The 14,494-nt window shown below is 40.6% G+C and overlaps 1 pseudogene; it reads right to left on the reverse strand.

The window, feature by feature from the left end:
- Positions 1 to 1,965: 1,965 nt before the first annotated feature.
- Positions 1,966 to 2,852, reverse strand: LOC130865771 (40S ribosomal protein SA-like; annotated as a pseudogene).
- Between the last annotated feature and the right edge of the window lie 11,642 nt (positions 2,853 to 14,494).

Below are 14,494 nucleotides of genomic sequence, written 5' to 3' on the forward strand. Positions count from 1 at the left end.
GGTTATACTTCAAAAACTTGTAAATCACAAAATTGGAAAATTTAAAGGAAATGAACATGATTATGTGATTAGATTTGGAGAAAGTCCTTGACAAAATCCAACACTCCTTCATGATAAAGGTCTTGGCAAGATCAGTGATACACAGGACGTACCTAAATATAATAAAGGCAATATACAAAAAGCCAACAGCAAGCATCATACTAAATGGAGAGAAACTCAGTGATTCCACTAAAATCGGGAACAAGACAAGTCTGTCCACTCTCTCCATATCTATTTAATACAGTACTCAAAGTTCTAACTAGAGCAACAGGACACCAAAAGGAGATCAAGTGGATACGAATTGGAAAGAAAGAAGTCAAACTTTCACTATTTGCTTATGATAGTTTACATAAGTGACCAGAAAAATTCTACCAGGGAACTACTACAGCTGATAAGCACCTTCAGTCATATGGCAGGACACAAGGTTTGGAGTGGGGAAGGGAGAAGAGGAGCATGGAGGAGAACATGAGGGATCAGGAAGATCAAGTTAGGTTAAAGACAGAGAGGGAGAGCAAGAAAAGAGATACCTTGAAAGAGGGAGCCATTGTGGGGTTAGCAAGAAATCAGGCACTAGGGAAACTCCCAGGAACTCTAAGGATAAGCCCAGGTACTAATCTAAACAATAGCAGAGAGGGTACTCTTCCCTTGTAATCAGATTGATGACTTCCTTAATTGTCATCATAGAACCTTTATCCAGTAACTGATGAAAGCTGATGCAGAGATCCACAGCTAGGCACTGGGCTGAACTCCTGGAGTTCAGTCATGGAGAGTGTGGAGAGATATTATGAGCAAAGGGACCAAGATCATGATGGGAAACCCATAGAAACAGCTGACTACAGCTAGTAGGAGCTCTCTGACCCTGGACAGACAGCTGGGAAACCAGCATAAGACCAAATTAGGCACTCTGAATGTGGGTGACCGTTGTATGACTTAGGAAGACTGAGGTCACTAGCAGTGGAACCAGTATTCTAATGTATGAACTGGCTCTTTGAAGCCCATCCTCTATGGAGGGATACAGGGGGTAGTCCTTGGTCCTGCCTCAAGTGATATGACAGACTTTGTTGACTTCTCACAGAAGACCTCACCCTCTCTGAGGAGGGAATGTGGAGTGGGGGGGGAGAGAAAGTGGGAAGAAAAGGAGGAGGGGAGGGAGAAGGAACTGTGATTGGTATGTAAAGTAAGATTGTTTTAAAAATAAAGTACATATTAGTGCAGTAAGATATTAGTACTGACAACTGAAAAGCAAGTCTTTATTGCTGAATGTGGAAGGTAAGTGGTTAAAAACTAAAGGGAGGACTTCCTGTTTACATGTTTACATCCATCTCAAACAAAAATTGTAAATGTGCCTCTTTTGTTATCTTTATGATATGAATGTCTGTATTTCATTAATAAAATTTACCCTTCTTTACACATATTTACACTTAACAAAAGAAGTAAATATGCTTTCTAAGTTGCTTTAAATGTAATTTGGTTTTCACTGCTCTATTAATTTGTGACACAGTTTTTCTAAAAGAACAAAAGATGATTTAACTTTCAAATTGTAGCAGCTGGATAGATGATTTTATTTGAACTTTACACACTGGAAGTTCTAACAAACAGATCCACTACACTGGTATTTAAATAAAATAGCACGCACTGCTCCTCCAAAAGAATCGTGTTTGATCCTGGCATCCACACCGGGAAGCTCTCACCCTCTTTACCTCCAGCTGCAGGGGCTCTGATGCTTCCGGGCCCCACAGGCACTTGAGCATCTGTGCACAGACTTTTCTCCTATATACACATTCACAAAATTAAAAATTAAAAAAATATACAGAATTGCCATTTTTCTCTTTCCTTTCCTTTTGTGTTTTGTTTATTTTGACAGCTTGTAGGAACTTTATTTTCTTTCCACCTTTTCCCCCTATGCTCAGGTGTTTGCAGAGGAGCTCAAGTCCACTCAGTGGTAGTTCCAACCCATCTGGTGGCCGCTGCCTTGTAAGCTGCTGATCAATCCTCAGCGTGTTTCCGGGTGCTCCAGACTTCAGTAGGGAAGTACTGTATAGGTCTAGACTGCACTGGCATACCCTCAGACCAGTCTACCCCCTCTGGCAGAGCAGCAGTGAACTCAGGAGATAGCACAGTCTGTCTACTCACCCTGGAATTCCTCCTTGGTCACAGTCTCTCAGCAGCAGGCTGTTCCTCCTTCCTGGTCTCCACTGGATCGCTGTGGAAGTAAAGATGAGGCATAACTTCCTATGGGAGCTCTCTGGAGATAGTGCAATTCATGCAGAGACCTTCCCGGGTCAGTATCCTCCACATCACACCCACTGAGTGAGCTCCCTTGTTGTTGCGTGGGGTGGTGATGTCCACGCAGCACAGGGGAGAGTCTGTTACCCAGGGCAATGGTGGGCAGGTTGATGTAAGATTCCTCTGTGAGGGGCTGGTGGTCAGCTCTGGAATCAGTCACCACTAGAAATTGTGGCTCCCTGAAGACTGCTTGGATTTGGTTAGTGAAGGTCCCAGGCCTGATGCAGCCAGAATTGGAGTGGCTGCAGCAAACTTCAGCTCAGCTCACTGCCCAGTGTTCCGAAGACGGCACTGACACCAGCAGAGTTCTCAAAGGCAACAACAGCTCGAGCTGCAAGCGACAGCTTCTCCAGGTCCTCTTCAGATTGATGATGTAGATGCCATCACTTTTCCTTTTGCAGGTATTGCTCCATCTGAAAGTCGAGGTTGGTGCCAACTAAGCCGGTTCTTTGTGTGAGGAATTTGAGGACACTCTTCCTCCTTCGTTTACAGGACAGCAAAGGCTCTGGACTTGTGTTATGCTCCATTTTAAGTTAAGCTGGCAATGAAGAACCATGCCATATGGACCCATCTCAGGGCAGCAAGGGAAAAAGCTTACCACTTCTTATTAATTCTTTTCTATGTACTAGTAAATGCGGTGACTCCTGGAGCATACAAGTTACACTCCTCACGGGATTGTCATGAAGTGTTTAGTTTGCCAGTCACTGGAAATGATGGCAGGTAGAGGGGAAAGAAAGCATTAGTAGTGCTGATTTTCTCACAGAGGGTACGCTGCAGCCATTTTAGCCTATTCCACCACAGCGTGGTTCATTATTTTATGAGAGAACGTGTCAAGTATAAAATGAAGCAGAAAAGCATAAATGCCTTAGAAGGGCTTCTAATAAAATTATAAGATAGTAATTGCAAGCAAAACTTCTCTCGCTGTGAATCCGAGAGGACACACTGAATATGAAATGCTTTGGGAAATGAGATCCCTAATTGTCCTCCTTAGATGGACATACCACGTATTAGAGGCACAAATGTCACTTAAGTTCTGCAAGATTATTATTCATTAATATGTGTTAAACAAATTGACACAAAACTAACTGGACAATTATGGGTTATATGTTTTTATCTCGTTCTGTACTGCATATTGTTTTACCAGCAGCTATCTCTGTTTGGGAGTCACAAATGCAGAACCTAAAAAGGTAGCTAAGATGGTAGTGTGTTTCTTGGAAATGTGATCAGAGGAAGTGAAAGAATCCAGACAGTAGGGCAGAGATCAAAAATCAATACAGAGTCTGCTACTACAGTCACTTTGACCTGCTCTATTATAGCATCTGTAGGAACTCTTTGAGATCCTCATACATGTGCACACATATGCATATATTATATGCCAAGTTCAATTTGTGATGCCTGATGGTGAAGGGATCCTCCACTGGAACCTGGTTGACCTGTCAGTGGTCACACCCTTAAAGAAAATGGAATCTCTCTCCCTCTCTCAGAAGCAATCAGCTGTCAATAGCACTTCAGCTAAAAGTGCTAGCTCAGGCCCCACCCCAGTCAAGGCTTGAGGGCAGTTTGGCTTCTCTTGTGCAGGACTTTTGCAGAGTGCAATAGCTGTTCTGTCATGTTCAGAGGAGGTTATTTTGCCAAGGTCCTCCCTGATCTCCTATTACGTGACAGTCCCCAATGGAAGAGAAGACTTACTTTTATAGGCAAAACAATGCACAGAGTATGTGACCCAGCAGAAATCTCTAAGAATAATAGAAAGTGTTTCTGTGCCCTTCGACCTAAGACAGGTTTGCTGGTTATTATTATTCTTGAGCCCATAGCCATGATCAGTAGTGTGAACTCCCCTCCATAAGGCTTTTTTAGATTACAGGCACTGGCATAAGGCAGGAGCTTTATCTTTAGAGTAAGCCTATATATCTGTATATCTGAGCCTTAAGCTGCTGTTGTGACCCATTGGTGGCACATTGGAAACTGTCCCCTCCAGATGAAGCTCAGGTTGGAGCGTGGGACATGGCCACAGAGAAATATAAATATAAGTGTTTTTCTTACTGTTGAGACATAGCTAAGTGAAACATCAAAATATAGATACATTAGAATTACCTCTAGGTAGTTAAGTACATTTATATTTATTTTTCCCATTTATTAAATATAAAGTTTAAAATGGGAAATGCCACTGGAAATAACCAAGTATTTCTCTTGCTGGTGGCGTTATACCAAACTACTGGCTTTTAAAAATCAGTTTGTTGTGAGATACATGTAAATATTTTATGCTAATAATTTAATGGAAAGAATGTAGTAAGTTTAGGACTCTGTGAACACATGTGAGCTTTTATCTTTCAAACAGACTACAAAGGCTCCAATTTTACTTCCTTCAATTCATATCTTTTTTCTTTCCTCTCAAATGGAATAGTGTCAGAAATACATCAACAAGGGCTGATTCTAGACAGACCCTGATTTAAATATTGCTGCCTTAAAGCAAATATCTGTGACTGTACAGTCAATGAATGTACAAAACAGATCTCGAAGGGCTGTGGAGTTTGTGCCCATGTGTGACATGGACACAGACTCACAGCCTCAGTCTTCTTTGGCCTCATTTCTGGCAAATTAAACTCATTCAACAAGGTGTGGGAATTGTGTCTATGGTGTTGGCGCCAACCCTGACAGGAAGATGCTTACAGCAAGGACCCTGACTTGAAGATGCTCACAGCTCCGACCCTGATAGGAAGATGCTCACAGTAAGGACCCAGACTTGAAGATGCTCACAGCTCCAACCCTGATGGGAAGATGCTCGCACTAATTACCCTGACATCATGAAGATGCTCACAGCGCCTACCCTGACATGAAGATGCTCGCAGTAAGGACCCTGACATGAAGATGCTTGCAGTAAGGACCCTCACATGAAGATGCTCACAGTAAGGACCCTGACATGAAGATACTCACATCGCCGACCCTGATGGGAAAATGCTCACAGTAGGGAGCCTGACTTGAAGATGCTCACAGCGCTGATCCTGACGGGAAGATGCTCACAGTAAGGACCCTGACTTGAAGATACTCACATCGCCGATCCTGATGGGAAAATGTTTGCATTTGTTTACCTTCTTGTCTGTGGGCCACGTCAGTGAAGCTGGAGACCTGATTTTCTTTACTCTGAAGTTTGAGAGGAAGAGAGTGTCTAGACCAAAGAATGGCTTGCCAGCTTCGTGCCTTGCCAGGGGTCGGACTTCATTATTTTCCAGGTGTGTGGTGCTTTTCAAACAAACCCAAGATGCAAATGCCACAGACACCGTATGTTTATACCATAAGAAAGACAGACATTCAGTCCAGAAACGAGAGAGCAAAGTCCACCCATGATTTTAAGTATCTGAAAATGAAAACAGAATTCTTTATTCTCTTCCTGTGCTGGTATTGATGAAAATTGTACTTAAATCCAATAAAAATATGAAACATCGAAATATTTTTAACCTAAGCCATGCTTGTCTCAAAATCCCCACAATATACATCATATGCAACAGTTGGCTTGAATACTCCTGAGATAAGAAACTGTTGAGTTCTGTGTTTGCATAAGTCCCTCTATACCCTTCTCCCAAACCCTCCTGTGCTTTCCCATTCATGACCTCTCTTTAATTATCAAACACACACACACACGCATTTATATAGTCTACTGAGCCTGCAGTTATTTTATAAGTGATTTTTATCACTATGTTATAAGAACTAGTGAGTTTACTTCCCAGCTTTTGAAAAGCTCAAGGTTTTTGCAAGGAGTTAGAATATTAATGTACTCTAATAGTTATTTAAAGAAAAGATGTGTGACCTGCAAGATACTCAGCATACAGGTAGATAATTCACAGTCAGAACTGGTAACCTGAGTTTAATATCCAGAACCTGTGTCATAGAAGAATTTTTCAGGTCTTCCTCCAGCTTCTATATACTCATGCTTTTCCACATGCAAGCACATGTACACACCAAAAGTACATGTTTAAAATAGCATTATAAATATATGCTGGCCATTCAAAGGTTGCTTTTATATAAATTCATCCAAACACTTGCAAAATGATTCCTGAAAATAATATAATTATCTCGGGGGTTAAACTACTAAAATCCATGTTCTTTAAGAAATCTGAGCTAAACAATCCTGGGGACTTCCGTTCTAGCTTTATACTTTTGTGCTTATTAACAATAGGTGAACCACAGAGTTAAAATTCCTGTTCAAATGAACCACAGAGGATGAGGATGGCCTAATTTCTATTCCTACTCAATTACATTATCATAATTCAATCATAGATTCAGGTTTTTTCTCCATTCATTTCCCAATAGACACAAACATTTCTATTTAGATACTTCGCCTAACATAGAATTTCTTACCATTATTTTTAAGTTATTATTTCTTTCCTTAAAAACTTCTATTATCACTTAAATTACTAATTTCCTTAATTCAGTTTTTATCCCTCCCCTCTCCCCTTTACTTTATATTTTCCCAGTGCTCTTTCACAAACTTTGGTAAACCATACTTGTTTTATAAAGTCACTAGCTTCCTTTGGTTTATTTTTAAAACATTCATTTACTTATTTTTGAGAATTTGGATAGGCAGATATCTACCCTCCCATTTCCCCTTCCATCAACTCCCAATTCTTCCCAGCAGGGCCACTTCTAACTCCCAACTTAATTTCCTTGATCTGTTATTTCCAATAGCCCACTGAATCCACTTAGCATTGCTTGTGTGTGCTTGGGGATGAGTCAGTTATGTGTGGCAATTGCCCATATTTGAGGTGTAGGGTATAAGACAATACATGTTTTCATTTTAACTGTCCTCTGCCCTGTTTGGTGATTCTCAAGACACAGCCTGCAGCCCCGTGCATGACCCCTGCAGTGGACAGGAGGAGACTGATGTGCAGAGAAGGACTTCTTCAGCCTCATCCTTCCCTATTTTTCTGTAGCAAGTTGAATGATTATGGTTTCTAAACTCAGGCATTCCATGAACAAATACTTGCTTATGGACTTGCCATTTTGAGAAGCTCTCTCTAAGTAAACGAGTCATTGGATCACTGTGAACCACCAATGTTGTTTCTGCTGTGACATGCATCTTTCCATTTTTTCAAAGCACTGACCCATTGAAGCCTGTTTTGTGGGTCTCACAGTCAATCAGTCAATCGATCGATCAATCAATCAAGCAAACATTCAAGTTTGGGAGAGAATTTTGTGTCTCTTTGCTGCTGACTTTTTCATTTCCACACCCTTACTCTTGCTGTAGTTTTATTCTGTCTCTGCCTCTTACAGCTGATGTTCTGGGAATACATTCTTATTTTCTATAATATGATCGAGTCTTTTCTGTAAGACCTTTGCAATTGCATCGCCCTCCTCTTGACATCATCATTATCATCACCAGATTGTATATATGTTCCTATCTATGTGTGGAAAGCGTCATTTAGATATTATCTTTATGCCAGTGGGTTTGGAACACATGTTGCACAAGCTGGCCTCAAACATTTGCTAGATAGCCAAGGATGACCCTGATCTTCTGATCCTCCCACTTCTGTGACTAAAGTCACAGTGTATGTGACACCACATCCAGTTTGTGCAGGGTCAGGAAGTAAACACAGGGCTTTCTTCACATTTCACAAATGTTCTACCAGCACAGCTGCATGGCCATGTGCGAATAGACATTATCATGAGATCTCAACACATTTACCGTTTTATGTGTTGATAATTCTAACAAATTATAAATATTTGGTGAACAGAATTCTCACTTTATTTCATTTTTTCTGGTTCTTAAATATCTGGCTTCATCAAAAGCTAATCAGTGACTCAAATGTAGATAAAACTTATTTCTTGTGAGTTTCTCATCACCGGAAACGTACTGTTTGTGTAAGCATTTCTTTTAAGACCACCATGGCTGAATCCCCTTGGACTTACTTCCTTTCTCCTTCATCATGTTACCCCAACTACCTAATATTCAAATGAGGTCTCTGTACTTGTGTTTTGCAGTTTAATGTGATCTGAATTTATTAATAAAGTCAATGATAGAATTAAGAGCACCAAGAGGCTCAATCATAGGGAAAAAGAAACTGCTCATCTCAAAAACAAGTGTTACTGTTAGTAACACTGCAAGATGAACCTGGAACTTGACAGGTTGACCAAAGACAGGGATGCCTCCTCATCCTTCCCATGGATCCAAAAGGACACAGCAGAAAGTTGAAGAACTTCTGATGAAGCCAGAGCCTAGGAGGGCAGTGTGTCTTCCAAGAAGAGGTGAGGTGAGGGCTAGGGAATGGGGGGAAGAATCATAGAATTTTTGTTTCAGGAGGTCTTTCATTGAGACAAGTGTGAAAAGAATGTTCTATCCAGAATGGTATGGGCGTTGGACAAATCCCAGGACCAACCAGAAGAGAAATAACTAAATGTATCGAATTATAATTGATTTAACAGACCAGGTAGTTAAACGTTGTTCTCTATGCCCCCGAAATCAGCACGGGTGTTTGAGAAAGGAGGTAGCTAATCAAACTGATTACCAGAAGTTGGGGCCAAGTAGGGGCTGCTAATTGAATTCAGGTTCTGTTTAACCCTTAGCGTGTAGTCAGGTTGGGGTCAGGTAATGCTTGTTAGTTTTTGAAAGTTTCAAGTTGCTTCCTTGAGAGCCTGATTTCTGCTCCAGTTACTCAACTTCTTGCTTACCCTTTAGGGCAAATATGAGACTCAAGGAAGCAGTAACCATGAGGATTTTAAGTCATGATGGTAAGGATGCTGTAATACCAATGTGAGAGAAAGCATCCATAAAGCAGATGAGGAGTCAGAGAAACATCTTGGTGACTCACAGGAGGAGCAGGGCTGCGAGAGCCATCCAGTAGTCAGGGAATCCAGGTATGAACTCAATTACCACAAATTAAATAAGAAAATTTTTTCTACCCCTAAGGAAAAAGGCAAGAATTAAGGTTGAGTAATAAATTAAACACTAATTTATCAAAGCCTGTCAAATTAACACAAAGAAAAAAGAATGAATTAGGAGGTTTCTCTAGCTTGCAGTCTTATGCTTTACTGGCAGTCTATTGTGCAAATACAAAGGCCTATGATATTTAATGGGCTTAGACCGGCCTGTAAAGTAGGTTGACATAGAGCTAGCGGAAGAGAAGAGACAGTGGTATAAAAATGTCAGAGACAAAAATAAGTATGTCCCTTAAAAATGATTTAACATAATAGCTGTTTTACTGGGCAATACTTGATAAGATGACTTGATTATTTTAAGTCATATGATTACACTTTTAAAAATACTATTAATATAAAATAAATTGTTAAGATACTTTATGTTTTCTGAATATAAATGGGGCAATAGTATATAACTATTTTCTTGAATTTCCTTGTTTTTTTAAAGATGAAAAGCAAGTACTCACTCCTCATTCTCAGGACAGAGTGACCCCGTGTCCCAGAAATGTGTGAGAAAAAATAGATAAACTCTTTAGAAATAGGAAGTTTAGAAGTCATTTTACTGGTTCCTCATGCTCTATGGCCTTTGACATGAAAAATTCTTAAATCCTCATCAGAAATGTGCAGTTTGTGTGTGCTATGTTCGTTCGTGGTATTTGTGAACTTGACATAATCTACAGCCATTGGAGAAATGATCTGTGAGGAACTATCTAGACCAGGCTGCCCTGTATGTATGAATATGGGTTACTTTATGGTGGGTAGACCCATCCACTTTGGGTGTCAGCATTCCTTACGAAGGAAGGATCCTGAGCTGTGTAGGGGTGGCGACGTGAGCTGAGCACAGGCATGCGTACATCCATCCTCTGCTCTTGGCTGTGGTTCTAGCTGGATGCTTCAGCCTCCTTCCTTGACTGGGTCTTGTTTTCTTCCTAAGATGCTTTTTACCAGGCTTTGTTATGACAGTGAAAGGAGGTAAAATTAAAAGAAGTTTCTATTAAAGGAGACAGAAATAAATCATTTGTATGTGGAATGAGGCTCATCCCTTCAATATAGACAACTATGTATGTGAACAAGACTGAGCACACTAATCCCTGTCGCTGAGCCTCTGGCAGATGGTATGTGACACTTACCCTTAGTCATTCTGTCCAGTGAAAAATTGAAACCAGAGCCTGAATCACCAACCTGCTTAGCCATCTGGTGTTTTGAGGTGGATGTTTTAAAGTCACTCATAGATAATTTATAGACCACCTAGATCTATGTATTTAAGACTGTATGACTAGATTGACCTGAAAATGCCCTGGGTTCCACATAGGCAAGGGTTATCAAATGTCTCATATGAAATATGTGCACTTGGCCTGGCAGAGGTATGTGCAGCATTCAGATTCCTTTAACATTAGGCTTTGGGATGAGGTAGGGACAGAGTGTAAAGTCACTCCTGAAATAAAATAGCAGTTTTATTTACAGTTATACATATAACTCAAAAATAATTTTACCACATTAATAAGAATTTCAGTCATGCTTTCCTCACTCATGCATTGCGTTAAAGCAAGAATGGAAAAGCTAATAGCACACTTAAACACCTAAACCCATGGCGAAAGTTTCCAATATATTTGCAAACTTTTCCAGGGTGTTTTTCAAATTCTAGGTAACAAGTTCCTAAAGCTGGGAACCACTTTGATAGTTGCGGTATTTGTGAGTATGTGGGCTAGTTTATTTAGAGTCACAAATGCCCCAAATTGATGTTCATTTCTATGAAAGTCTCCACCCCTCACTCACATGCCTATGATACTGGCAGGCAGCTAAGGCGGCTGATTTTTTTTTTTTTTTTTTTTTTTGGTTTTTCGAGACAGGGTTTCTCTGCGGTTTTGGAGCCTGTCCTGGAACTAGCTCTTGTAGACCAGGCTGGTCTCAAACTCACAGAGATCCGCCTGCCTCTGCCTCCCGAGTGCTGGGATTAAAGGCGTGCGCCACCACCGCCCGGCTTAAGGCGGCTGATTTTGTTTGGCACTCTTAGCATCCCAAAAGTCTAGCACAGGCTTAAAGGAATGGGTCTATCCTTGTTGGGATCCAGAACTTACAAAATTATGTACTAAATGAAACCTTCTTTGTTACTTAATGAGTCTTTATCTGTAGTGGTTGGAAAGAATATTAACGGCATGTTTGTATGTTTGTCTGTATAGACAGAGAGAGGTAGAGTGCAAAAGAAAGGTGATCTTTTGTACATCAAATTAATTGTAGCTGTTCCTTCCATCTCTATCAGGACGGGAGCACACATATTTTAATGATATATTTACTTCTGATGATTGCAATATGCCTCTATCTGAAACAGAGGACAATTTGACAGAATCACACACACACACACATTTTCTGTCTCTGTCTCTCTGTCTCTCTCTGTCTCTGTCTGTCTGTCTGTCTCTCTCTCTCTCTCTCACACACACACACATACACACACACACACACACAGTCTGGGGAGGTGTCTCAGTAGGTAGAGTGCTTGCTTGCTAAGCCTGCACATAGCCTTCTGGCTTAGATACCCAGCACTATTTATGCCGGCTGTGGTGGTGCGCACCTGTTCTTTCAAGACTGTAATTAAAGGTGCAAGGATTCAAAGCAGGGTCATCCTGTGCTATATAAGGAGAGTGAGGCTATCCTCAACCACATGTCTCTCCAAACAAGTAGTAAAAGAAACTTTTCTAAAAAGAAAGAAAACATATTGTCTTAAAAAAAAAAACACAGTGGTGATAATAAGACAGTTCCTTTCCTGGCACGTGAGTTTCTGTCCAAGAACAGCACACATCACAAGTGACCATCTAGGCCACCCAGATTTGTCATTTGAATACTATATTTCAGACAGACATGTTTTTTTCTGTCACAGAAATCAAAATTATTTCCAGTTCTAAGAAAAAGTCATTAAAATAGTTTCTAAATATTTTCTCTTTTCTTCTATCCAGTGACTTGAACCACCATTTCACACACACAGGATGGTTTGGGGAAGGTCTCCAGTGAAGATGCCAGAGTGAAATTCTTGCATTCTCAACAAGGTCAACATCCCTGTTTGCTTGAGCTTCCAATATCCACACTTTTGTCACAGAGACTCTTATTTCTGCCTTCATTGTTTCTGCTTTTCTGCCTCTGAATTGTCAAGACAGAACCCTTAGAAGAACACAACATTATCCCATAGTGGTGAAACTTTCATTAGAAATATCCATATATTTCCCTACCAGTCCTTAACATGTTAAAATTTTGAAGTTCTGGTGGATTCTACGCCTTGTGTTTAAAGAATTTGCCTTGTGGTTCTAGAAGGTCCATTGCTTAAGTGGACAAAATGATGTAAAAAAAATATGATGTTTTAAACACAAGTTTAGACTAATTATTACATTTTTGCGTAGTGCTAATGGTGCTAAGGGGCTTTAATTGCTGAGTGTATTACTGCAGAAATGCTAATAAACACTTGGTGCAGAACATTTGTCATAGCAGAAAAAATTTAAAATAATTTGTGTTTTTCGTTGTGCTGTGGCTCACTGATTACTCACAGAATTCAAATAAAACATGTAATTTCAAGTTAGCTTCAGTTCGAATCTTGTAAACATTTAATTAAGAATCAATGAAATATTGTACTTTAACAAAATATAAATATAAAGCACCTGTTGGTCAGTTTCTGAAAGAGGTGCCTTAGAACCCTTTAAAAAGAAATGTATATCATAACTTAAAATGGGCAACACCTTTTGTATACCTAGCTGGGGAGGTTTATGGATAGTGTTCTAGTAGAAGCTGTGTACATCTTCCTTAAGAACATACAAATACTCTCCTGAGGGACCTGGCTGCCCCGGACTGCCAACCCTTCAGAACCTGTCTGCCCAGACTGCCTACCCTGCAGAACCTGTCTGCCCGGACTGCCTACCCCGCGGAACCTGGGTTTCATAGGACAATGGCATATATGAGGCTTAGAGTTGCCTGCTTTGACTGCGTACCAGGTTCAATCAGTTTAATTTTCTTTCAAATCACCTTTATTATGGGAACATTTACATGAGGCCCCATGTTAATTGTACAATTTCAATAATTCTGATCAATGTGTACTACAAGGTCCCACCATGTCTTTTGGCACCTCACTCTGTCTTCTCTTAGTTCCAGCCTGGATAAACCACTGCCTTTGTCTCTGTTCTAAGTTTGTGTTTCCTTCGGTGCCTGGTTGTTTATGCTTAGTGAAATGATTTTTCTTTTTTGAAAATTTGAGACAGGGTTTCTCAGTGTTGCTTGGGGGCGTGTCCAGCTCTTGTAGACCAGGCTGGCCTTGAACTCACAGAGATTCGCTTGCTTCTGCCTTCCAAGTGCTTGGCAAGATGATTCTGATAGACACTGTGAAGTCCTCCTCAATGTTTCTCTGCAATTTGTTTTTTGAAAGCGGGTCTTCTCCTGAGCCTAGTGCTTGCTCTTTTGCTAACTTGGCTTGTTCTGCCTGCACCCCAACGTTGGGATTGTAGGTGACACCACCGCACTTTAGCTTTCTGTGAGTTCTGGGGATCTGAACCCAGGTCCTTGGGCTTTCATGTAACACTTTACCCAAGGATCCATCTCTTGGATCTCTGTTGTTTATGGTCACTAAAATTAAATGAGAATATACTAATTCTGTTTGTCTAGTGCCCCTAGCAACATTGCTGGTTCAATGTGGACTATTCCCCTTCCACTGTAATCTCTCCCTCTCTTCCTCCTTCCTTCTCTGCTGTGTTTCCTTCCTAAAGAGAGGCTGCAATTAAAACATGATCCCTGCTACACTCCTAGACACTGTTTCGTATGTTATAAGTAAAGAAGAAGGGATCCTAAACATTATAGATGTTATAGATGACCTACATCTGGTTCTAATTTTCTAGAAAGATGACAAGATATGGGTCCAGTGCATACCATTTATCTATTTTGAAATGTCTCATCCCATCTGGGCTGCTACAACAGGATATCATGATCTGGCTTATTTACAATGAAAAGAAATTTCATTTTCACAATTCTGGAGTGTCACAGTGCATGACTGAGGTGCCAAAGGCTTCAGCGTCTGGTGAGGGCTTGGTGACTGGTCCACAGAGAAGCATCTGCAGGAAGATTTCTCTGGGCTGTGAATGCTTCCAGAGATCTCTGCAACATGGCTATGCAGAGATTAAGCAGGGACCTGTGAATCTGTACATGTGTGTGTGACATAAATGTTCAGCACTCAAATACATTTACACACACACACACACTCTTTAGTGCTTTTTTAGAATGACACCATTTA

The sequence above is a fragment of the Chionomys nivalis genome, chromosome 24 (genome assembly GCF_950005125.1).
Source record: "Chionomys nivalis chromosome 24, mChiNiv1.1, whole genome shotgun sequence".
In the NCBI taxonomy this organism is placed as follows: Eukaryota; Metazoa; Chordata; class Mammalia; order Rodentia; family Cricetidae; genus Chionomys; species Chionomys nivalis.